The following is a 25,245-nucleotide window of genomic DNA, read 5'->3' as shown; positions in this document are numbered from 1 at the left end:
CTCCTGCTCCCAGACCATGCTGCTGAATTGCCACATCTTGGTCCCAGTGTGTTGGGATGGTGGTGAAAGCATGGGGAGATAGCCCTGTGCTGCCAGAAGAAAAGGCTGCTCCCTACCCAGGAACAAAAATAAACCTCTCCTGCAAGTGTGGTACCTGACAGACCTGATTTACAGCTTTACTGCAAAGGTTGTTCCTGCACAGGTCTTACGGAAAAACTTTGTTTTTCAGGTTTCACCCTGGAAAAGTAGTGGGCAGTGACAGGTGACCACGGCCTTGGTGACACCCTGGGGCCATCCCAGCCCTGCAGAGGAGCTTTGTGGTGTTCAGCCAAGAGTTGGAGATGAAAAGTGCTTCAAGTGCAGCGAAACCTGGTCTGAGCACCGCTGGCAGAGAGAGCTGCAGGACCAGAGAGTGAACCAACCCAACCCTCCTGAGACTCTCCTGAGGTTCAGGTGGAGCCACAGTGTGAGAAAGGGAGTGCATGGGAAAATAGGATCCAGGATAAAATCTCACCATGGAGCAGCTGAGTTGTTCTGGGAGAAAGTTTCCCACTGGGGAGTGTGGTCACAGTGGAACCAAAACTTTCCCTAAGAGGAGGCCAAAACGGAATGACTGATTGCTAATTTCTCCTTTGTGGCACAGCAGTTTCATTTTGAGCTTATGGGCTGTGCATTTCAGAGTTTTAAATGAATGGTTTGATAATAACAACAATGTCCTGATTCCACTCCACAGCAGTACAGCAGATTAAATCTGATGCTCTGGGTGTAGGTTAAATAGGATTGCAATAATGTTTATGTTTGGACGTTAACAGAATGAAATAGCCTGGTGTTACTGAGTGGAAATCTGTTATCATCTGTTCTGGGGTGAATGCCAACATTTGGAGTTTTCCTTCAGATTTAGGATTTCAGTCAGTGACAGAATAGAATAGAATAGAATAGAATAGAACAGAATAGCTCAGTAAGGGATCTCTGGCAATCATCTGCTTGAGCAGGGCTGACCCAAAGCCAAAGCCCATTTTAAGGCCATTGTCCAAATGCCTCTTGAGCACTGTCAGACCTGAGGCATTGAACACCTCTCTGGGACTCTGTTCCAGTGTTTAATCACCTGCTCAGTAAAGAAATGTTCCCTCATGTCAAGTCTGAACCTCCTTTGGTGCAGCTTTTCTCCACTCTAGACAAAACCAGTTCTGGGCCACTTAGCAGGGAAGGAATCAGCCAGAAGTGCCCTTGCCTGTGTAAAATCAGAGTCAGGGGCTGTGTGTGAGGGAAATGATAGAATCAGGGAATCATGGAATGGTTTGGGTTGGAAAGGACCTTACAGCTCATCCAGTGCCACCCCTGCCATGGGCAGGGACACCTTCCACTATCCCAGGCTGCTCCAAGCCCTGTCCAACCTGGCTTTGTTCCTCTTGGCAATGATAAAAAGTTTAAGAAACACAAAGTACTGCTGTTGAAATGCATAAACATTTAGAATGTGTGCATCAACCCAGCCATGGAATTACAGTTACTCATTTTCAAAAGAAAGAGAAAAGATTCCCACATCAAAAACAGTAACGAGCCCTGGTAGGACACTCACTGTGGATCACTCGTTAGCACCATGAAAAGCTGTATAATTAGACAAAAATTACAAGTAGTTTCAATGAGAGGCATTGAGTACTTACTTGCATCAAGAGGAAATGATTTCATAATTCCTTTTCTAGATGTTTCCCATATTTTATGGCATTATTTCATTTTGGTTTAATTGGTAGAGCAGCAGTAAATGAAAGGAGATGTACAAAACATGGTTTTGCCATATATTAAAATATACATGCAAATGTATTCTTGTAAACTCAGCCCTGAGTGTTGTCCAGAGACATTTGGGGCTGAGCAAACCTGGATCCAAAACACCCTGACAGGGAAGGAACGTTTCTGTCCTATGGAGCCAGGCTGGGAGAGCTGGGGGTGTTCACCTGGAGAAGAGAAGGATTCAGGAAGACCTCAGAGCTCCTTCCAGTGACTAAAGGGGATCCAGGAGAGCTGGAGAGGGACTTGGGACAAGGGATGGGGGAACAGGACAAAGCAAATGGCTTCCCACTGCCAGAGGGCAGGGATGGATGGAATATTGGGAAGAAGTTGTTCCCTGTGAGGGTGGGGAGGTCCTGGCACAGGGTGCCCAGAGAAGCTGTGGCTGCCCCTGGATCCCTGGAAGTGTCCAAGGCCAGGCTGGACAGGGCTTGGAGCAGCCTGGGATAGTGGAAGGTGTCCCTGCCCATGGCAGGATGTGGGACTGGATGGGCTTTAAGGTCCCTTCCAACCCAAACCAGTCTGGGATTCTGTCTATGATTCTCTTCTATGGCAACCCAAAATCCTGGGACTGCAGCACAAGCTGACAAAGCTCCTGACAAAAGGAAATGACATCCCTGAGCTCTGCCAGGTGCTCTATGGAAAGAGACACATGGATTTTACCTGCAGAACCTTTCCCAAACTTCTGGCCCAGCCAGGGACTCAGTGCAACCCCTTCCTATGAGCTCAGCCCTGGCTCTGCTCCCCTGCTGCAGCATGGCTGGGGGGCTTTTATCTTTATGCTTTTCTCATTGTGCTTTATTGCCTCCAGAAACCCCAGGGAAAAAAGGCTGCTTGTCATTACAGTGCTCACAACTGGTGCTTTATGATACCCAACATTCACACCCTTTCCTGGGGATGAGAGTGCTAATGTTTCATGGGTATTAAAGTATCTGGGGGAATCCTTGGCATTCGTGGAGTTACTGGCATTTTACTCCACTTGTAAGAGGGGTGACAGCACAGAGTGAGGACAGGCCAGGGCATGGCACTCACAGCTGGATCCCTCAGCAGAGTGGGGTTATGATGGTACAGAAGGATTTGGCCTCATGGCACTGGATCCATAAAGAAAACATCAATGGACAGAAGTGTATCCCTGCTGGAATTGCCTCCTAGCTCCCAAAACAGAGATGTAAAATACTGGAAGTATTGGAAAGGTTGCATTTTCTCCTTCCCTGCCCTCATGCTGGAGTGGCACCACTTCTACCCAGGATCCTCCCCAGGCCCTGATGCCTCTGCAGGGCCTCTCTGCCATGCTCCTGGGACTCCTCTCCAGGCTCACTGCTGCCTGATGGGACATGTTGGGAAATGGGCTGAGGGAGCTTGACTGGGTGTTTCTCACATCCTCCTCTCTGGTGCTGTGGCCACAGTGCCAAGACATCCCCAGGCTATCCCGGGGCTGAGAAGGTCCCTGGGCACCCCCTGTCCCTGTCAGCTGGCAGTGGTGACAGGGTGGGACAGGGCTGTACCAGGGGCATGGCCCCTCCTCACCCACACCCTCCTGTGCCCCTCAAGAGTCACCCCTGGCTCAGCTCTGCCTCAGCTTCCCCACAGCTGACAAGACCTCCAGCTCCTCTAGGAAGTGCTGGGATTTGTTTCTCCTCATTGCTGTCCCTCTGAGCAGCCCCTGGAGTCATTCCTGGTGCCAGGCAGGGCCAGCAGAGCAGCACATTCTGTGCACTGCAGTGGTGCAGCCCCAGCCCAGCCTGCTTTGGCCGTGGCATCCACTGGCTCACACTGAGCCATTTGAGCTTCCACAAAATTTGTGCATTCCAAAAGGCTTTCATAAAGGGAATCCAAGCTCCTAAGTGAGACCAAAGCTCCCTGACCCTGCACTGCAGCTCAGCTGCTGCTCCTCCATGTGCTCTCCCATCCCAGCTCTGCACTTGGGCTCCCAGCTGGGCACAGTCTGTGCCTCTTTCTCTCCACAACAGCAGCCAGGGCCTGCCAGGGCTGCAGGAGAGGCCCAGGGCCGATTTTTGGGATTGCTGTGCCCAGAGGGATGCAGTGACTCACAGTCTGGCAGCCAGCTGGGAAATTCCCATGAACATAAGCCAGGCTGATGGTGCAAGCAAAGATCTATTCCCAAGAGTCAAATAGGAGCAACACATTGACAAATGCTATAAAGAGACAGAGAAACAAAAGCAAACCAGACCTGGGGCTGCCAAGATGAGCCAAAGGCTTCTCTCATTCTCAGCTATCCCCTGGCCAAGTGTCCTGGGCAGGCTCTCTGCTCTCAAACTCCCAGCCATGGGGCAGGACCTGGGGCTGATTGCTCCCTTGCCTTTGGATAACCTTCCTGTTCAGAGATGGGTCTGAAGGAAAACCCAGGAGCCATTTGCCCACTCCTCCAAGGGGTATCACAGTTCCTGGGTAAATTAGAAGATGTTTATAGCACTGCTCCCTATTCGCACCCATCTGGCTCTCAAGTCCTTCACTAGACAGACACATCCAGGAGCTGGTTGGAAATGTCCCTCTCCTCCTGACTGACCACATTCCTGCTGCTCCACCACACACACTTCCCCACTTTCCCACCACCACCTTCCCTAAAAAACTCCTTAACTCAGCAGCCACACTCAGTGAGCTCCTGCAAGACTGACCCAGTGGTTCCTGCGATGCTGTGACAGCCATCATCCCTCCCTGGGGACACTGGGGGCAGAGCCTCTGGCCTTCACCCTGCCCTGGGAGAGCTGCTGGGACACAGCTGATGTGTCACTGCACAGAAATGATGCTTTACTCCCCATCCCATCACTGAGGGCTATGGACCTCCCAGGGACAGCCTCATCCCCAGCCATGCCAGGGGACACCTCAGTCCTCTGGGAGTCTGTGGGGCCAGAAGTGCAGTGTGAAAGGCTCCAACCTCCTTTCCAATCCAAAAGAGCATCCAACACCATCCCCCTCCGGGTGAATTCCTCAGGCTGTGCATGTGCTGAGTGAAGAAATATTTCCTCTCCTTTGTTTTTTTGCCCATTCATTCTCTTCCTCTCCTGTCTGAGGCAGGAGGAACAGGAGGGACCAAGCAATGTTTCTGGTACCCTACAGACTGGCCTGCCTTGATTAGAACCCCTCCAGCTTTCCCTGTGTCAAACCACAGCCTCTATCCTATAAAGGGTGTTCCCCTGACCCACAGGGAGTGATGCCTGAGCTCTCAGCCCTCCCTGCAGGATTTTTGGTCTCCAGTGTCTGTGTCATCACCCCAGCTCTCCCCCTGGACATGGAAGTGCAGAGCATTTTCCTGTCTGCAGAGGTGGCCTCTTGCCAGGCTCTCACTGTTGTCACTCTGCTCCCTCAAGGACTCAGCAGTGGTAATTTTCCTATCCTGGTCTTATTTCCCACCTGCTATTTGGCATTTCTCTGCACAGCCTCCTCCTCAGCTGGGGCTGAAGGTCAGCCAGCCCAGCAGGAGCTGAGAGAGACAGAACTGAAACATCTCAGGGTGAGACAGCCTGGCACAAGGGCACGTTCAGCACAACATCCTGGCTGAAGGAAACACTCAGGAAATACAGATTGTCCTTGTCCTCATGGCCATGGGTCACCCTACACCAGCCAGGAGGTGGCTCTGGGCAGGATGAGCACCAGGACTGGCACAGGAAGCTCCAGGCAGGGGCTCAGGCAGCCAAAATCCCAGCCAGGGGGACAAGTCAGGCTTCTCCCACTTCCACACAGCCCCCTGAGAGGCTTTGGACAGGGGACACTGGAGCCAGGAGCAGGGGAAAAGTCTTCTAAAGTAGCACAGGAGCACCTGAGACACCATCCCAGCCCTCAGATGGGAAACAGCTGCTCCTTCAGGGATGAGTGGCCCCAGGATTTGTGCCGAAAGACTGAGGTCTCATCCCTTGGGCTCAGCCTTCTCCCACCTCCAGCCACTTTTCTGAAACTCATTTTCCCATTTGTTGTCTCTTTGGGAGGAAAACAAGAGGAATTTCACCTCCCTCTGGAGATAACCCAGCAGCTGTGAGTCCAGCAGGGTTATTCCTGTGAATTGCACCAGGAAGGTGGATTTGGGCTGGGCTGGAAGTGGGACAGCAGCGTGGTGCTGCCAGGACCTGCTGATCCAGTGCAGCACACTGACAGCATCTCTTTGTCTGCCTGCATCAAAGGATGTTTACCCAGCTTGTGGGGGATCACTTGATGGGAAATCACATCCCCAGAGCCCCAGTCATGCTCGTCTGCCTGCCAGTCCTCCCCACCTCCTCCAGAGCCCTGACCACATCTGAGGCTCCCAGAACAGCACAGCACTAAGCAGATGCCAGCAGATAACAAGTCAGGCCCTGCTTGGATCCTTGGTGCTCCCTCTTGTTCCTCCAGCCACTGGGGCAGGCCCAGCTTTCCCTGGAGTTCTCACACAGACATCGTGTGGAAGGAGACCTGTCACTGACCCAAAGAGCTCATGGCAGGAGCAGCTTTACCAGCACATGGAAAATGCCTGGAGAAGTTGGATGACACAGCTGGGGACTCCCCTGAAAGTTGGTCCTGCCTGAGGGAGTCTGGGGTCTGCCTGTTCCTCCAGAAGGATGCCAAGCCCATGTCAAGTCAGACATGACCATGATGCCCTGCAGCCCAAAAAACCACATTTTTGGCACGTAAATACATTAGAAACCTATTTTTATCATCCTGTCTGTCAGCTTTCCCAGGAAAACCCCAGGAAGGCAGCTCTGGACTCCAGCACTGAGCTGAGGAGGAGGCTGGGTGCTGCAGAAAGTTGTCACTGCTGCAGACATTGGAGCATCCCTGCAACCACAGCAATCAGCTGTCAGAGCAATGGAAAGGAGCTGGAAAGCTCGACAGAGCAGGGTAAATTGAGCTGTTATCACACAGTTAAGGATTGATGAGAAGACTTTGGTTTGCACTTTAACAGCCCCTTTCATCTGCAGAGCTCAGAACACTTGAAAATGTTTATAAAGAAGCCCCACATCTCTCCAGAGGAGACTTTGTTCCCCTTTCAACACTGGCCAAGTGCACGGGGAAGAGCTGAGCAGCTTAGCAGAGATCTGAGTTTGATGCTGGGAGCACAGACCTCTCTCCTGCTGCTCTGCTCACCCAGCAAGGAGCCAAATGCCTGAGACATCTTGATGCCAGACCTAGGGCTGACATAAAGGGCATCTCCAGAGGACTTTAACAAGGTCCCAGAACTGGTGTTCCTCACCACAAAACCCTTTTATCAGTTGTCTTCATCTCGTCTTGCTGCCTGAGCCATTCCCAGTGAGCAAACCTCCCTTGTGAGGCACAGGAGAAGAACCCACAGCATATCCCAAAATCTCAGATAACTCAGGCAAGCCAGCACAGCCCTACAGTGGTTTTACCTGCCCTGAGCACAGCTGCTCTCTTGTTTCCCAAATCCCAGTCTGCCTCAACAGAAGTGTCCCAAAATCCCCTTTAGCTGTCTCGGTGTTTAGGACATGTGCTGCTGTGGGGTTGATCCCTGGGTGAGCCATTTGCTCCCGAGTTGGACTCGATGATCCTTGTGGGTTCCTTCCGACTCAGGAGAACAAAATGAGGGAGCAGAGCAGTGGGGTGGGGGGACAGGAGGGGCAGTGGGGTAGGAGCTCCTGGAGCCCTTCCCTGGCAGTGTCCCTGTGCCACACACAGCAGCCACCCAGCCTCCTCTGGCTCCTCTCCTGCAGAGCCAAACCTCTCCAAATCCCATGGGGCATTCCTGAAGGTTCCTGCTGCCCCGAGGGAAGCCTGTGGCTGCCAGCATGAGGAAGAACAGCCCCATGGGCTCAGGGAAGCAGGGATGTGTCCCCAGATCCCTTTGGGAACTGCCCCCATTCCCTCCCTGCCAGCCCAGGGGGTTCCAAGCTGCTCCCACAGCCTGGGCTAGAGGCACAGATCTGTTCCCAGGGGCAGCGAGGGGTAGAGCCAGCCTGGCCTCCTGTGGGTGTCACCACGGCTGGCACTGCCCCTGCAGCTCCCACACTGCACCCCACTGTCCCCAGCACTGTCCCCAGCTGCTGTCCCCAGCATCTCCAGGCCTGGTGGCAATGCTCTGCACCCTGAATCCTGCACTGCCAGGGGGTCAGCAGCAGCAACAGGAGAGCCCAAGGGGGGCCAATTCCAGTTCTGTAGCAGACAGGGAATCACAGAGCTGCTCAGCTTGGAAAAGCCCTCCAGGATCATGAAACCAAATGCTCCCCCAGCACTGCCAAGGCCTCCTCTGAACCATGTCCCCAAGTGCCACACCTACACACTTTCTGAACACTTCCAGGGATGGTGACTCCAGCATTGCCCTGGGCAACCTGAGCCAATGCCGGATCACCGTCCAGTGAAGAAATTTTCCCTAATATCCAATCTAAACCTCATAATATCCAATCTAAACCTCATGTCCACCTCTAAAGCTCCTCTGGCACAACTTGAAGCCATTTCCTCTCCTCCTGTCCCTGTTCCGTGGGAGGAGAGCCTGACATGCCCTGGCTGTCCCCTCCTGTCAGGGAGCTGTGCAGAGCCACAAGGTCCCCCTGAGCCTCCTTTTCTCCAGGCTGAGCCCCCCCAGCTCCCTCAGCCACCCCTCACAGGGCTGACATGGTGGGACACTTGGTTTAGAGGAATCAAGAAGGCCCTGCCAGGTCCCACCAGCCAGGCCCAGGTGCCTTCCCCTCCTGCAGCACTGTAGGACAGCAGAGGGGCTGGCTGTGCTCAGCAGTCCCCAAAAGGAGCTGTACTTTCTCTTCACTGTCCCCCCAGCACCAGGCCTGGGAATTGGGCCCTTCCTGCATTTTGGGTCCTTTTCCTCCCACCACAGGTCGGTGCCACCCCAAGGGCCAAGTGTCCAGACACAGGGGCAGGGAGCAAGGTCCAGCCAAGGCAGGGCAGGACTGCAGAGCTCAGAGGCAAGGGCTGGTTGAGACCCTGGGCAGGTCGTTCCCAGTCTGTGGGCTGTACTGGGATTACTGGGTCTGTGAGTACAAACAGGGGTTCTGCATCCTGACAGCCCATCCTGAATGAAGCATGGGATGGCTGAGAGTCTCCACGGAGATCCTGCAGACCCTCCCACCACCAGCAGTGCCAGGGAACTGCCCCAGAGGGGCTGCACATCCCCAAAACTTCAGAGCCAAATCCCTCGGGATGGGTGAGCTCTGCCTACAGGCTCTGTCCTCTCCCAGCTGCCCAGGGAGGCTGGAGGTGGTAGGAACAGATCCAGGACAGAGAGGAAACTCAGCCTCCTGTCCCGGGAGCCTTTCCTGCCCTTCCCAGAATAGCCTCGTTGTTCTGCAGCCCCTTGTCTGCTCGGCCAGCCCAGCCCTCATTAACTCCTTTTCTGCAGCCTCGTTAGTTTGGGGCATCAATGGGGCGATTGTTCCCCCTCGCCCTGAATGAAGAGGGATTTTGTTTATTAAAAAGTCATGCTGATGGTGAGGAGCTCCTCAGAGCCAAAAATAACTGAGGCTGTGATTGTTTCCTCCCTGCTCCCTTATCTGCTCGCAGGACAGCCAGGCAGGGCCGCAGCCAGAGCAGATCAGCTCCTGCTAAAAATACGCCTTGGAGTAAGGAGCAGGAGACGTCAGGAGCTGCAGAGGGCATTAGCCAAGCTCTCAGACACGCAGGGCCACCGAGCACACTGCAGGGAGGCTCCAGATGTTTGCTGAGGATGCCAGGATGCTGGTGGGGTGTCCATCCCTTGGCTCTGGGGGATGCACAGCACATTTCAGCCCCGCTGAGGGGGCTTTCTGGAGGTTTTCTTTGGAAAAACCACAGAGGGAAGGGAGCAGAGGGCAGGAATCCACAGGCACCTCCCCCAGGGAGCCTCAAAAGGGGTTGGCATCAGCACAGGGGCTCCTCAGAGCCCAGCATTTCATGGTCTCTGCTCTCTGGGGGTTGCTCAGGGCTCCCTGCAGATGGGCAGCACAGCCCAAGGGCTCCAAGCTTCATGGCAGGAGCACCCAGCCAAGCAGGCTGCATCAGCCACAGGTTTGGTTGGCCCTCCCAGGACCCTCAGACAAAAAGTTTGTGTCTTCCAAACAACCCAGATGCTTTTCCTGCTGCTGGGATGCAGGGTGGACATGTGGAGGACATACACACAGAGCTTCCCTGTGCCACCTCCTCCACCCACCCAGCCCTGGGAGCCTCTTCCCAGAGACTCTCCTGGCATGAGGTCCAGCATTTCCTGACCACCAGCCCAGCCCCACCCCCAGCCCTCAGCCCTCCTGGCACCAGTGGTGGGGAGCTCAGTGCCAGCCCTGCTCCAACCACAGCCACGCTCCACACCTGGCAGCAGGGGCAGCAAGGAACCAAGCATCAGCTCCAAGCAGGTCCCAGAGTTCCCTTCACCTCTCCCCAAGCCCAGGGAGCATCCTACAAACAGGCCACACAGCAGTTGTGGCCTCCCATCACCTCCCTGTGAACCATTCCCCCTCTTTTTCCCATCTCTTCCTTTACATGATTGAGCTGTTTATAATTAAAGTCCAAAAGCCTCTGAGCTGCTCTGAGCCCTGGAGAGCAGGGTGCATGGTGCAGGTGAGCTGTGCCCAGATCCATTCCCCAGAAGGGCAAGACATGAACTCTGCAGAGGAATCTGGGACAAAAAGTGTGATCCTCTCCCCTTCCCAGGCTTCTTCTGGCGGGGCAAGTGTCCATTCCCCACAGCAGCCCCTCATGGCAGCAGCACCTCAGGGCAGCCCTGGCCCCTCTGGCCATCCCTGACTCCAGACAGCTCCATGCTCCTGCTCCCTCCCCAGCTGGGATTTTACTGCCGGAGCATTTCGAGGTTGAGGGTGGGGAGACCTTTGCTGAAGCACCCAGCAGCTTTGAGAACTCTCCCTGCTGCTTTCCAAGAGCCTGATTTTGGCTTTCTGGCTCAAACACACCACTCGTTTTTCTGCAGCAATGAAGATAAACGTCAATAAATCTTCCGCAGTCATTCTGCAGGGCCAAGAGTGATCTCAGCCCTGAAGCATTTCAGTATCCTGCAGTCACACCCTGAGCCCCCATCCAGCACACTCACCCTGCTCCAGAGCCTCAAACACACAAGTGCCTCCTTCAAGGAGGTGCCCAGTCCCTCTGAACTCAATGCCAGCTCTGTGCTCCAGGGTTTGATGGGATCAGCTCCTGGACAAGCAGCCTGTGTGCAGCAGAAAGCTCTGTCAGTGCCAAAGTGCCCTGGCTGTGCTGCTCCTGAGCTCCCAGGTGCTCTGCTGCCTCTTCTCCTCCCAGCTCCCACCAGCCAGCCCCCAGCAGTGTGACCCCAGGTTTTACAGCCTCTGGGGGCTGTTTGCTCACAGGCCAAGGCACAGCTGTTCTCCTTTCTGTCCCTTTAGCAAGGGCTTGGGAAGAGGGGTGACACCCTGTCCTCTTCTGCAGAAATTCCCACCAAATGGCCACTCCTCTGGAGATGGAAAGATATTTTCCTGCTGGATGGGCAGGTGGAGATGAGGGGAAGCCACGCTGTGCAGGGTGCAGCAGGCCCAGCTGCTGGACACTTACCAGACAGGTATTTTTATCAGGTATTTTTCCAACCTTTCCTGTAGCACAGCACCGTGGGCAATGCAGGACCCTGGTGCATCCTGCTGGATTCTCACTTCTGCTCCTCACAGCAGGAAGGATTTCCCCTGACATCCAGGCAGCTCTGGTGTCTCAGTCCATGACTGTCCTGCCGTGGGGTCAGTGCCCTGCCTGGCACGAGCTGTGTGCTCCATGGAATCCCTTGGAGAGAGCAGGGAGGGGCAGCACAGCCCACAGCACAGCTGGGTGCAGGCAGAGCACCTCTGAGGATGCTGCTTTAAGGGATAAGGAACAAGGGGTAATGGATAAAGGATAAGGGATAATGGACTGAGGCAGCACGGATGGGAGGCTGGAGCTGGAGCTGGAGTTATGGATCTGCAGCTCATGGCAGGGAAGCAGGAGCTCCCCTTTCCTCCCCCTGCTCAGGGCAGCAGCATTGTTACCCGCTGAACATGAGAATAGTGGATTTGGTCACAAAATTCAGTGGGGAGAACCTGTTATCCTGCAGTCTCCAGGTTCTCATCCAGCCTGAAGGCAGCAAATATTGCTCTACTTCAGACACACAGAAGGCAATTTTTGCTGGCTAGGGTGGGTGACCTCAACCCCTACAGCAGAAACCCCTTCCCCTTGCAGAGGGGCAGTGTGAATTCTCCATTCAGCAGTTTTACACCTTGAATTCCCCTCCTTCTCTCTGGTTTTCCTGGGTGAGCAGGACCTGTCTCTGCTTACCTTGCTGTGAGCTGCAGGGGCTGCAGTGCCACAGCCTCATTTCCCACCCTCATTTCAGTCTGTTCAGCATTTTTGCGGGGTGGCCCTTGCTAAACAAGTTGACCTTGCAGAGTAGCCGTGAAAATAGCATGTTTCCAACCATCCTGGGAAGGTTCTTTCAGAGTCCTTATCAGAAAATGAGGGTAGAAATTCCTCAGCATCCAGAGCTGGTGCCAGGTTGAGGCTCTTATCTTCTGCAGTTGCTACAGGAGAAGGGAACATCCAGTGTGTTCAGAAGAAACACAGAATTAATTGTCCTGGAGCTGGGATGGAGCCCAAAGAAATTGAGGGTAATTGTTTTTTCCATCCTCTGAGTTTCTGATGGTCAAAATGTCTCATTGTTCCTTTGCAGTTGTTCTGCTCCAGTTCAAATGCAGGTTCACAACAAACACAAGCAGCTCTTTGAAATATAACTACTAAAAATTTGCCCCTTGTGAAGGAAGGTGAAAGAAATCAGAGGGATCTTCCTCTGAAAGAGAGTGTGAACAACATTCCTGAACATGTTCATTCCTCTCCAGGACCCCCAGAAAATCTATTTGATTTTTACAGAATCACAGAATCCCAGACTGGGTTGGGTTGGAAGGGAATTTAAAGCTCATTTCATTCCACAACATGCCACAGCCAGGGACAATTTTCACTATCCCAGGTTGCTCCAATTCCTGTCCAGCCTGGCCTTGGACACTTCCAGGGATCCAGGGGCAGCCACAGCTTCTCTGGGCAACCTGTGCCAGGGCCTACCCACCCTCACAGGGAAGGATTCCTGCCCAATATCTAACCCTGCCCTCTGGCAGTGGGAAGCCATTCCCTGTGTCCTGTCACTCCACCCCTTGTCCCAAGTCCCTCCCCAGCTCTCCTGGAGTCCCTTTAGGCACTGGAAGGTGCTCTAAGGTCTCCCCAGAGTCTTCTCCTCCCCAGGTGAGCATCCTCAGCTCTCCCAGCCTGGCTCCAGAGCAGAGGGGCCCCAGCCCTTGGAGCATCTCTGTGGCCTCCTCTGGATTCTCTCCAGCAGCTTCACACCTTTCCTGTGCTGTTCCCCAGGGCTGGGGCAGCTCTGCAGGTGAGGTCTCACCTGAGGGGAGCAAGGGACATCCCTCTCCCCCCTTGCAGTAAATCCCATTTTCAGTCCAGGGCACACTGACACAGCTGAGGACCAGTTTGCCACCAAAATGTTGCATTTTTTTAAAGGGTGACCTCATCTCAGGAAGCCAACCTGACTCAGCTGCACATTTCCCTGGAGCAATCCCAGCAAATTGGACAGGGCAGGCAGGATGGATCCCTCCTGCTCCTGCCCACAGGGAGATCCAGCTCAGAGTAATGCCATGGGGCACAGGGGCCCTGTCCTGAACCCTGAATTGTCCCTGTCCCTCCCAGGGCACCATAGGGGCACAGCCAGCCTTGCCTGGGGCAGCAGCAGGGCCAGCCCAGCTCCCACAGCCCCAGCAGCTGGGGACATGTGCTTTCCATCACTGCCATACTGCTGGGATCTGACACAGCCACTGGAATGGAGCTGTTCCTCCCCTGCAGACACAGGCCAGGCTTTATTTGGTCCCTGCATGTGCACAAAGGCATGTGCTGCTTGCAAACTCCTTTGGAAAACTGCTGGAGTTAAGCAACCCCAGGGAATTTTCCCACAAGGTCGCAGCCACAAAGAGACCCAAACTCCAGGGCTGTTTCCAGCCCTCTCCCTTGCATGTGCTGGGTGAGCATCAGAGGATGCTGGGGAGCTTTGTCCTGGCCTCTTGCCCAAGCCTGACCAATTCTGTGCCCAGCTGAGCCTGGCTGCAGAGCTGGAGCTTATTCCTTTTGGGAAGTGCTGCAAAGGGAGTTTCAAGAACCAAAAAGATGGAAAAGGAAACCCAGGAGCCTGGCAAGAGTCACTGAGGGGATGGCAGGTCCTTTCTGGGCAGCAGCAGCTCTGCTTGGGTCAGTGTCTGAGCTTGGCCATACCAAATCCCAGAATCATTTGGGTTGGGAAAGATCTCCTAACCCATGGAGTCCAAGCTGTGCCAAAACCCCACCTCATCCCCAGCCCAGAACCCTGAGTGCCACATCCAGGCCTGCCTTGGACACCTCCAGGGATGGGGACTGCAAACCCCTCTGGGCAGCTTCTTCCAAGGCCTGACCACCCTTTCCAGGATGAAATTCCTCCTGATGTTCAGTCTGCCCCTCCCCTGGCCCAGCCTGAGGCTGTTCCCTCTTCTCCTGTCCCTGTTCCCTGGAGCACAGCCTGACCCCCCAGCTGTCCCCTCCTGTCAGGAGCTGTGCAGAGCCACAAGGGCCCTGAGCCTCCTTTCCTCCTAGGTGAGCTCCTTTGCCAGCTCCCTCAGCTGCTCCTCATGGGTTTACCCTCTGGACCCTTCAGTCCAGCCCTGTCCCACTCCCTCCACCTGTACCTGGGATGGTTATGCTGAGCTCAGCCTTTTACTGTAAATTCACTTTCCAGAGTCTGATCCAATCCTCGAGGCAGACAAGGAATCACATCCAAGGGCCAGTCGTTGGCTTCCCACCAGGTCCCACCCCCTGAAGGGTCCCAGCAGAGCACAGCCCCCCTGGCAGGCCCTGAGCCCACAGGTACAGACTGCAAACAGCTGTTGGCCAGATGTGCTGCAGACAGGCAAAGGCTCTCAGCCTGCCGGGGTTGCTCTGGTAACACCAAAAACAAACCTCACCTCCAAAGGCTTCGAGCTTTGCCATCGGCTCAGGATGAGACAACAACGTGATGAAACCTCCACCCTGCAGAAACCCCCTGGAAGCACCAGCCTGGCTCACATTCGCAGGAAAAAAGTGCCAAGGAACTGAGCAGACTGGGAAGAGGCACTGGGAACAGCTCTGGGACAAATCCATGGAGTGTGGCAAAGACAGGACAGAGGACAGAGGCAGCAGCAGCCCCAGCAGGCAGTGGAAGGTGAGGAGAGAGCAGAGAGCTGCTGGAAGGAGCAGGTTGTCACCAGAGGTGGGTTTTGGTCTCACTGGGGCCAGTGGGAATTGCTCTGGAGCTGCACAGCCTCCAGCACTGCCATGTCCTGCTGCTTCCCTGGGGTTTGGAGAGGGATCTCTGGGATCAGCCCCAGAACAGCTGCATTGCCATCAGCCCCAGCAGAGCAGTGCAGTCCAACAAAGGCACCTCCTGCAGCCCCTCACTGCCTCCAAGGGCTCAGTCACCCCTGTCTGGAGTCACCCCTTCCAGCAGCTCCTCCCGGAGCACAGGGCCATGGAGGGGACACAGGGACATCCCCTGGCACCAGCTGGGCCAGCACACTGCACAGCACTTCCCATGGAGCTGCCCCCAAGGTGCTGGGAGTCCCTGGAGCAAGGGCCAGAATTCACCCAGCCCAGCTCCAGCCACAGGCTGCCTCAGGCTCTCAGTGGTTTCAGCTGCAAAGCCTCAGCCTCTTTTCTTCAGCCATCTGAAAAGGACCTGCTCTGCCAAATCCTGTCACATTCCCTGGTACCAGCAAACTCTGGTTCAGGATGGACCCACCAGGATGCTCTGTCCTTTTAGGCTATCAGCAGCTTCAGGAGCTGGGAATCCCCCAGGAGCTCTGACCTTGGCCTCAGCCCCTGCACTCCCTCAGTGCCAGATATCTCCCCAGCTTAAAGCTTGTGTTTTTAAGGAGAAACAGCACTCAATCCATGCTTTCCATCCAAGGATGATCAGGAGTTGGTCTCCAGTAGGATTCACTTGGGAGCTGCAGGGTTCCTCCCTGGGAGCTGTGGCCAGTGCCTCCCATGCTACTCTGGCCACAGCTTTGCTTAAGATCAGTAGGTCAAGGGACACTCCTGGGTCCTGTCCCAGCCCATGTGGCACAGGCAGGGCAGTGGTGACTCCTGGAGCTGAATGAACCTGTGACATGTCACTCATGACTCATCCCATGGTGCCACCAGGCAGGACCTGGCCAGGCTGGTGCTCCTTTCCCCACCCAGCCTGGCTGATAACAGCTCCACCTCATGCCCATTCCAACCCAGGCCTTTTCCCTCTTTGGAGGAGCAGGACAGCCATGCCAGGGTCAAAGAACAGGGAGAGTTTGGACATTCAGAGTGTCACCTCGTGTCCAGGAGGAGCCTTGTCACCTGGGCATGGTGTGGGAGGCACCCCAGCAGCTCCAGCCCTTTGCTCTCCACATTCCCACCTCGTGCCCCATGCCTGCTGTTTTCCACAGCCATGCAGCAGCCCGTGGTGCAGCCCATGGAGTAGGAATGATCCTGGGCTGCAGAAATGGGAATGTGCTCAGCAGAGGAAGGAGAAAAGCTACAAAGGCAAGAGAAAAGCTACAAAGGCAGGAGAAAAGCTACAAAGGCAGGAGAAAAGCTACAAAGGCAGGAGTGACATAGCCAGGAAATGGACTAAAACAGAAATGGGGGAGATTTCTAGGAAACACTCTGCAACAGCCTGGATCCAGTCCCAAAGCTGGAACTGATCCCGGGAGGACCGAGACTGTCTCAGAAGGGTCAGGTCATGAATGGAGGGGCAGAGGAGCCACGTCCTGCCACCAGCTGGCCTTGCACAGGTGACAGAGCCACCCAGCTCTCCTCCTGCCTGCCCTGTGGTCACCCTCAGGAGGGCCAGCGCTGCTGAGAACAGAACTCTCTCCACAGCTGGACTTTCTTCCCCTTATTGAGAAATGCAGCTCAGAGAAGTGAAATGACCACGAGCTGTTCCTCCAGGTCTGCACTGAGCCCTCCAGTCTCTGGCCACACACACCCCAGGAGCAGCTCCAGCCCTTGGCCATGCACCTTGTCCTCCCCAGGACCTGGGCTGGGGGACAAGGCAGGGGTGACCTGCACTGAAGCTGCTCAGGGAGGACTCGTTGGAGGCCTCAGCACTGATGATGCTGCTCTGGGTTTGAGTGATGCAGGCTCAGGAACTTCCAAAGTCTCACTCCAGGGCACCAGGAAAGGCTCCAGGGAAGGTGGGAAGGCCCTGCTGGTGCCCCTGGAGCAGGATGGTGGCACAGACCCTGGCACAGCTCCCAGCCAGGTCTGTCCTTAGCTTTTATCTCTCCCAGAAGTCAAACCTACTGTGACAACACATCACATCACACACCTCAGTGGCCCAGGACAAAGCCATGGGTCTCCATGCTGCCTCCCAGCACTTTGGGGAATTTTTCCAACATTTGGAGCAGGTTTGTCCATTCCTGCCCCTATAATGGTCCCCAGTTACCTCATTTAGCAGAAAGTGGTGGGAAAGGTGACACTTAAACCCTCAAAATAAAATGAAGGCAGAAGACTCAGCAGTTTGATGCTTTGGGGGGCTGCAGCTGCCTTTCAAGAGGTGGGAGGACAAGGCTTGGCCCCAGTGCTCCCCCCAAAGCCCTCACCCTGCTGAGCTGCCCTCCCACCCCATGGGAAGAGAGCCTGAGGGTCACAGGACAGGAGGAGCTGAGATGGGATGAAGAGCAGGGGGGAACAATGGGTGAAACCAGGGCACCATCACCCTGTGGATGCTGTCAACCCCAGCTGAAGCTCCCAGCCCTGCTGACAGAGTTCAGCTCTGGCTGCAAAATCCCTGGCAGAGCTCAGTCCTTCCATGGCAATCAGAGTCCTGGAGCCCTGGAGCTCCAATCCAGGGCATCCATCAGGGAGCTGGGCAGATTTTGGGCTCAGCTCGGCTTTATCAGGGCATTTCTGTAGTTTATGGCAAAAGGAGCCCAAAGCAGCCCCTGTGAACTCACCTGTGCCCAGGAGGTGCCACAGCAGGGCCACCCTGAGAGAGGCCCAGGGTGTGACCCATGCCCTGCTCAGTGCTCTGGGGTCCCACACGGCTGGGAGCAGAGCCAGGAATGCTTCCTGCCACTGTGGGATGAGGCTGGGGCTCCATGGGAAAGACCCTGAAACACCCCAGGGTGGGCAGGGCTCCTGCTGGGGGCTGTGCTCTGAGCCATGCTGGGGTGGAGCAGCACAGCAGGACACAGCTCTGCTCCCTGGCACCTTCCAGAGGCTGCAGCCCCTGCCAGAGCCTCTCCAGGAGGGGCAGGGCAGGAGGGCACTTTCCCCATCCATCAATGGGACCATCCTCCCTCTCCTCTCTCCAGGAGCCATCCCAGCACAACTCCTGGTACCTCAGCTCCAGAGCAGACCCCTGGAGCCAGCAACTGAGGCTCTGCCTGCCAGGGTGGCTCCTGCTCCTGTGCCCAGTGGTGGCTGATTGTCCCCCAGGACCCTCAGGGGAGACAGCAGGAGGCCAGGAAAAGAATTGTGAACAGGAATTTTTTAAAAAACAACAATTTGAGGGATTTCATCCAGATGAACAAGAGCTGTGACTGTTGGTTTTCCTGACCTGGAACATGCAGATCTTCAGCACTGCCATGTCCAAACCAATTAATCTGGGAATTGCTGGCTGGACCAAGGATGGATGTGGCAGGATGGAATGGAGCCTGAGAATACCCCAGGCAAATACTCTGGCCAAGATTCAGGCACTGCCAGCCCTGCAGCCAAAGGGGTTAAACCCTGCTGGGCAGAGCTGCCAGCCCTGTGCTGCCCTTGATTTGTGCCAGCCTTTGGAGAGACACACTGGGGATGACACCTCACAAAGCCAACTGGGATGTGAACACCCAGGAACTGCCTCAGCCAAGACTTGTCACCCAGCACAGGGTCTGTGGCACGGCAGGGGCTCAGGAGGGTGAGGCAGGAACAGGAAATTCTCCCAGGGCTCTATTTCCATTGACAGCTGCAGTTATTTTGGGAGCTTGGCACAATGGAGAGTGCGTTTGCAGGGGCCAGTTGGATCCGGGAAAAAAGGAGATGTGTTTTTCTTTAAGAAAAATACAACAACACTGTAGCTTGATTGGAAAAAGACCAGGTTTTGTTTTTCTGGTTGTTTTTTTTTTCCTTAGTTGGCGTTCCTCTGACACTCTGCAGCATTTTAAGGTTTTTCCAGAAAATGAGGAGCAGCCTCAGCCCTGCCAGGAGCAGTTTCTGAGCCACCAGGGCTAAAAGTGGCAAAAGCACCGAAGGTTTCCAGAAGCCACAGCTGGAAATAACCAAGCAGAGCACCACAGGAGAGCACAGGGCAGCCAGTGGGGCTCCACACAGCCCTGCTCCAGCCCGGGGCTTTCCATCCCTGTCTCCTCATCTTGGAGGAGTCTGGCATTTCCTGATGACTCTGGGCAGCCATGGAAAAGTGGGGAAGAGGAGGATGAACTCAGAGCGGAGCAAACAGGGTCCTCAACAGCAGAGGGATTTGAGTTTGTGGTGCCTGGGGGAAGCACTGGGGATGGAATCATGGAATCCCAGACTGGGTTGGGTTGGAAAGGTGCTTATCTTGTTCCACCCCTGCCATGGCAGGGACACCTCCCACTGTCCCAGGCTGCTCCAAGCCCTGTCCAGCCTGGCCTTGGACACTGCCAGGGATCCAGGGGCACCACAGCTTCTCTGGGCACTCTGAGCCAGGGCCTCAGCATCCTCACAGCCAAGAATTTTTCCCAATATCCCATCTAATTCTTTCAGTCTGAAGCCATTCCCCCTTGTCCTGTCACTCCATGGGGACAGAGCTCAGAGCAGGACCCAGGTGCTTGTTGTGTTTCCTGAGTCCCAGCTGAAATTTGCCCACAATGCTCTGAGGACAAACCCTGTGGCCCACACCTAGCAGTGTCCCCAGCCAGCCCAGCAGTGTCCCCAGCCAGCCTAGCAGTGTCCCCAGCCAGCCCAGATGTGTCTGCCAGATGCAAAGCCCCACTGGGAGGACCTTGCAGCTCTGCCAGCAGGAGAATTCCCCCAATCTCACAGAGGATGACCTGGATTTCCCAGCTCTTACTTTTATCACAGGTGACAGGAGCAGAGGTGCAGGAGGGGTGGGCAAGGCCAGCAGGGTGTGCTGGGCAGGATGGGGAGGACCAGGGGGGAGGAAGAGGATGAGAAATGGCATGGGAGCTCTGCTGGGTCCCACAGCTCCTGCAGCATCAGTGCCAGGGGGACACTGCAGAGAGGTTTGGGTTGGTGCCTCTCCTCCCTGAGCCCAATTGCAGCTGAGCCCAGATGTGAGGATTCCCATTCAGACACCCTCAGCACCCTCAGAGCAGAGAGCATGGCAAGCTGAGGATCAGGACCCACATTCAATGGCTTTCAAAATCACCCAAAAAATGCAGCATGTGGGGGAGACAGGAGCCTCAGGGTTACAAAACCAGTGGGATTTCCCAAACCTGTCCTTACCCAGCAAGCAGGAGCTCCAGGCACCCCCAGCAACAGGGGAGATGAGCAGAACAAGAGGGTGGAGCCAGGAAACAGCCCAAGCACGAGTGGTCTGTAGACCCAGAGCCTGGAAAACACCTCCAGCACGTGATGCTCAGGCTGATGGTGCCACACCTGAGCCCACACACCTGGGCAGCCACAAACACTAGCACAAAATCATCTTCCCACCTTCCTCAGCAGGCTTGGCCTCTCCAGGTCCAGGAGAACTCCAAGTTCTTGGCCTGGTCTGTGGGGACAAAGTGGCACATCAGGAGTCTCCTCTTCCTACAGAGGTGCAAGAAAATAACCCTTGTGGGGTCTGTGGCCCTGTAGGTCCCAGAGGGCTCCGGCTGCCAGCTCAGCTGGAGCCCAGCATGCTGTGGATGATGGAATGTGCCTGGATGAGGAGCCAGCCAGGCTGACACATTTCCCAGCAAACTTCCATCCCTCTAAAACACCCCTGTGCAGAGGGAGCAGCGCCCTGGAAACCTTTCCAGACACACCAGTGGAGCAGCAGGTCTGAGCTGAGACCCCTGTGGAACCTCAGAGGTGGCCCTGGAGCTGCTCCTGAGGCTCCTCAGGTGCAGGAGGGGAGGACAGGGAGGGATGTCTCTCGTGAGGTCACTGTGCCACCACGCTCAGAGTCCTGTGCTGGGGGCTCCAGCAAATTCCCCAGAGGGGCTGGGGGCTCCAATGGCCCAAAGTCACCCCTCAAGGACCTGGAACATTGTTCTGTGTGCTGAGACCTGCCTGGCTGCACCCTCAGCTGTGGGAAGAGCAGGCAGAGGGGTGGGGAGCTCTCCTGGGAAATCACTTCCCTGGCACATGGACATGGCAGAAGAGAGCAGGCAGAGCCCACTACAGTCATTAGCAGAGTCAATTCCTGGGCTGTAATGAAGTAATGAGTGTGTCCATAATTATCATCTCGTTAATGCCGTGCCAGTGCTTCAGGAACTACGGTTTTATGGCTCAGCCATAAAAGCTGACACTATTTAAAATGTGATTTGCAAGGGCTCCCATCCTACTTCCTTCCTCTCTATTTATTTTAGGAAAGGAAAGATTGGCTAGATCAACTTATCAGACTTCCTACCTCTGGCAACACTTGTGCTCCCTGAAAGATCATCTAGTTAATTAACTCAATTGTTTGCATACAAATGACAAATTAAATCAAATAAATTGGGTAATAGATGGAAGAGCCATTCAGTATCCCCATCCAACACCTGATCCCTGCACTGTTACCAGTGCTGCTCAGGCCTTGGGTGGCCAAAAAAAAAAGATTTTAGGAATTATTTATAAGTAAGCACAGCATTGTGGAGATCAAAATTGTGTAGCCACATCAGTCAGGGAGATGAGCTTTTGTGATAGGGACAGGGCAGCTGGAGACAGCAGGGACATCACCCTGAGCTCCATGGGGACATCCCACAGGCAGGCCAGGCCAAATGGGGCTCTCAGCTCTCATTTCACAGAACCAAACCGATTCTGAGTGGTCAGAGGACAAAGGGAAGGACTCTTCCCCCAGCTCTGGCATTAACACAATGGGCTCATCCTCAAGCCACAGAATTTACTCTTTTTCTTGTAGAAACACACAGGATTTGTCTTCCCATGATGACTTTGGCCTCCTGCAGCTCCCTGGGCTCAGTGCTTGTGTCCTGGGGGACATTGCTGTGTCCTGGGGGACATTGCCTGTGTCCCATACAGAGCCCCTCCGTGCCCAGGGGGTTCCCCAAGGCTCTCCAGCCCCACGGATCAGGGATGTCACCAACACCCAGACAGCTCAGCTGGGACTTTGCTCAAGTCTTGCCCACTTCCAGCACTGACACCCCTCCTTCTCTGGGGCCAGTTTTCCTGCTGTGCCAGCTTTGTCGTGAGAACATTTGTCCTGCTGTCCCAGCTGAAGCTCTCCAAGCTGGCACTTGTTGTGGCTGTTGTCCCCTGTTTTGTCACCTGCTGCTACCAAGGAAGTTTGGCTCCACCACCTTTCCAGCTGCCCTTCCCAAAGCTGTGCATGCTGCTCTATCTCATCCCTCTCCATCCCTCACAGATCCGTGACCACCTCAGCAGCCTCTGCAGGAGTCCCTCTGATTTCTCCACACCCTCTTGATCTAGCTGGAAGGAACAGGGAACAAAACCAGCTGGACTCATCCAAGGATGCTGTGGGAAGCCCAAGAGCTCCATCAGAGAGCAGAGCAGTGCTGGTTTGGCTCTGGGATCACTCCCAGCACGTGAGGTTTGTTTGGTGCTCTGTGAGCCCAGGCCCAGGAGCAGGAGTTTCACCTGCTTGTCTTTGTCTAGAAAATCACCTTAGGGACAACAGGGCTGCTCTCCCGAGGAGCTGACGCATGGCCTGGGTGGAACTTTCCATGAGAAACACGTGTGGCCTGAAATAATTATCCCATTAGTTCAGGAAGGGACAAGAAATTACTTGCAAATGGCTCCTATGCAAACACTCCCTCCACTGTCCCCACCTGCTCCTGCTCGGCTCTTCTTCCTTTCCCCACCTCCCTCCACCTCTCCCTGTGCTGAGGGAGGAAAGCAGGGAAAATGAGCATCCCAGGTTTTTCCGAGGTGAGAATCCCAGTCGTGGCCTCCATCCCGGCCTGTGCCCTGTGCTGTTGGGGGCTGCTGGCAGGGGTCACTCTGAGGAGCAGGTCCCCCTTGTCCCCCTGTGTGTCCCAGCCCTGCTCAGCCCCAAAGGAAAGGATTTTTCACCATCCTTTCCTCCAGCCTCCCCCAACCCCAGGGCTGGCTGCCCTCAGCATCATCCGCTCTCCTTCCCCAGCGCCGCGGAATGTGTGAGCTGCATGAGCTGAGTAAAAATGACCTCATGCAGGGGAGAATCTGAACATGAGCAACCAGAGGGACATAACAATGCTTCCCGAATGAGCTGGAGGCACCCAGGGGACTCTGACCACCACTGCATTTCCTGCCCTGGCACCAGCCCAGCCAAGCTGGATTCGTATCCTTGACAGAAGCCTCTGAGTCTGGTGCTATTTTTACTTCAGAAGCCTTTTACTTTTCTGTCTTTGCTGCCCTGGACTGTAGAGGAGTGCCAATGTTAATGCCAGCTGCAGAAGTGGGTGGCACTTGAGCTGCCAGCCTGACTCCAAGGATGCTTTGGAAGCATCCTTTGCTTTCCATTGCTGCCTGTGGTACCCTGGGCAGGACCATGAGCTGGGTACCCCCCGACCCACCCCATCCAGCTTTCCTCCAGCCCTAGGGTCACCCTCAGGAAGGACAAGAGCCCCCAAACTCATCTGTGCACCCTCTGTCCCTTATCACACCCGGAGGATGCCAAAGTCTCCAAACAAACCCAGCCCAAGCCCGACCTCCATCCCCGCCGTGCAGACTGGGTGTTCCCTGGTGGTCTCCAGACAGCTCCTGGGCATCTCAGCGCCCAAATTAGAGCTCAGGGTGCTCCTGATAAGCCTCAGTAGCTGTGAGCAGGGTGAAACAGCAGCTCAGCTGTTTACTCCAGGCAGGGAATTCTTGTGTCAGTGGTTTCAGTATCAAACTGCTGAGCTGTGTTTAGTCTGTGGCTGGAAAGCAGCCTTGCTTCTATTCTGAGAATATTTGTCTAATCAGGGGTCCAAGGAATGATTTTGTTCAGGAGAAAGTTATGTTTATTTGGGTAAGTTTATCCTCCAGGATGGGTGCTTGGAAAAGCCCAGTAAAGGCTGAGCAGTGTCTCAGGGCACAGGGCACATCTGTGAAAAAGGCAAACTTTAATTTCTGTAGAAATAAGAGAAAGGCTTTATGCTCCTGGCTTCCAGCCAGCTCTGCAATGAGGCTCCTTGCAGCCCAAGGTCTGCAGATGCTCACCTGGGATGACCACACTCCTCATTCCCTTATCCCGATGTATCTTCATCCCAGAGGTGCTCAGCAGCTGGAGCTGCATTTTCCTGTGGCTGCCACGTTCAGAGCCTCCTTTGCTTCTGTGAGTCACAGGTGACCCCAGCACCCAGCCCTGGCTGCCACGTCAGGCAGCTGATGAAATACTGGGCTGAGGGACACCTGAAGGGTCAAGGCCATCACTTGGGATAGGTGAGACATTTTCCAGACTCTCCAAGTGCTTTTGGTTCATCCCAACCTCCTCACCCCTGAGCATGTGAGGGAATCATCATGTTAAATCCAGGGCCTTAGGACATTTTACGTTTTTCAAGCATAGAATCACATTAGTTTTTGAACTTTTCAGCCCTTTCTGGGGATAATTCCCATTTTCCCACGTAAATCCTTTCCCTGGGGAGCTTTGCCTTCAGCTGGGTGAGCTTTGTCCCACGGATGAACCTGGAGCACCTCGGTGGACTTTGCCCTGTTTGCACACAACAAACACGGCTGAGTTGTGACTATTTGCAACTCAGCAACCACTAATTTTTAGCCCAGAGATAAATCCTCATTATCTGCTGAGATAAGGTCCTCCCTATTTTGGAAGGCACTGGTTTCCACATTGGGAAATTCCCTTTGGCTGTGGCACCATGATGTTCCCCACATCCCTGAGCCTTGGGATGAGCCTGGGACAGGCAGCAGCTCCTGCTGTCATCTTTCTTGCCCTGGGTGGCTTCAGTGCAGGTAGTGGCCACCTCTCCTTCCCCAGGGCTATCCCCAGCCAGGTGACCCCCCATGATTCCAGCATTGCTGCCATGGGAATGTCTCTCCAGCAGATCCAGTTGGGCTGAGGCTAATTCCTATTTCTAATAGGAATTAGAAATACACCTAATTCTCATCCCCATCACTCAGGCTTCTGGCACTGGCATGGACAGGTCAGGAATTTCTTCTCTTGGCATGATTGCATTTTGTCCTGGATGTCTGATTTTGTGCTAAACAAGGACATTTCTGTTCCCTTTGATTGTGTTGCCAGTTCAGTGTCCCTGTAAGAGCTCCCTGTGTCCCCTCAGGGCAGTGGGGCTGTATGTCCATCCCAACCAATGTCCCCCTGAACCAACCCCCTCCATGGGCTGACTTCCCCCATCCAGTTCCCATCCAGATACTCCAAGCTCCTCACACCTTTTGCTCTGAAGCACAAAATCTTGGAGATGTCCCAACCTCTCTCCTGCAGCA

The sequence above is a fragment of the Lichenostomus cassidix genome, chromosome 17 (assembly GCF_008360975.1).
Source record: "Lichenostomus cassidix isolate B80296 chromosome 17, HeHo_3.0, whole genome shotgun sequence".
In the NCBI taxonomy this organism is placed as follows: Eukaryota; Metazoa; Chordata; class Aves; order Passeriformes; family Meliphagidae; genus Lichenostomus; species Lichenostomus cassidix.
This window is presented reverse-complemented; position numbering follows the sequence as displayed.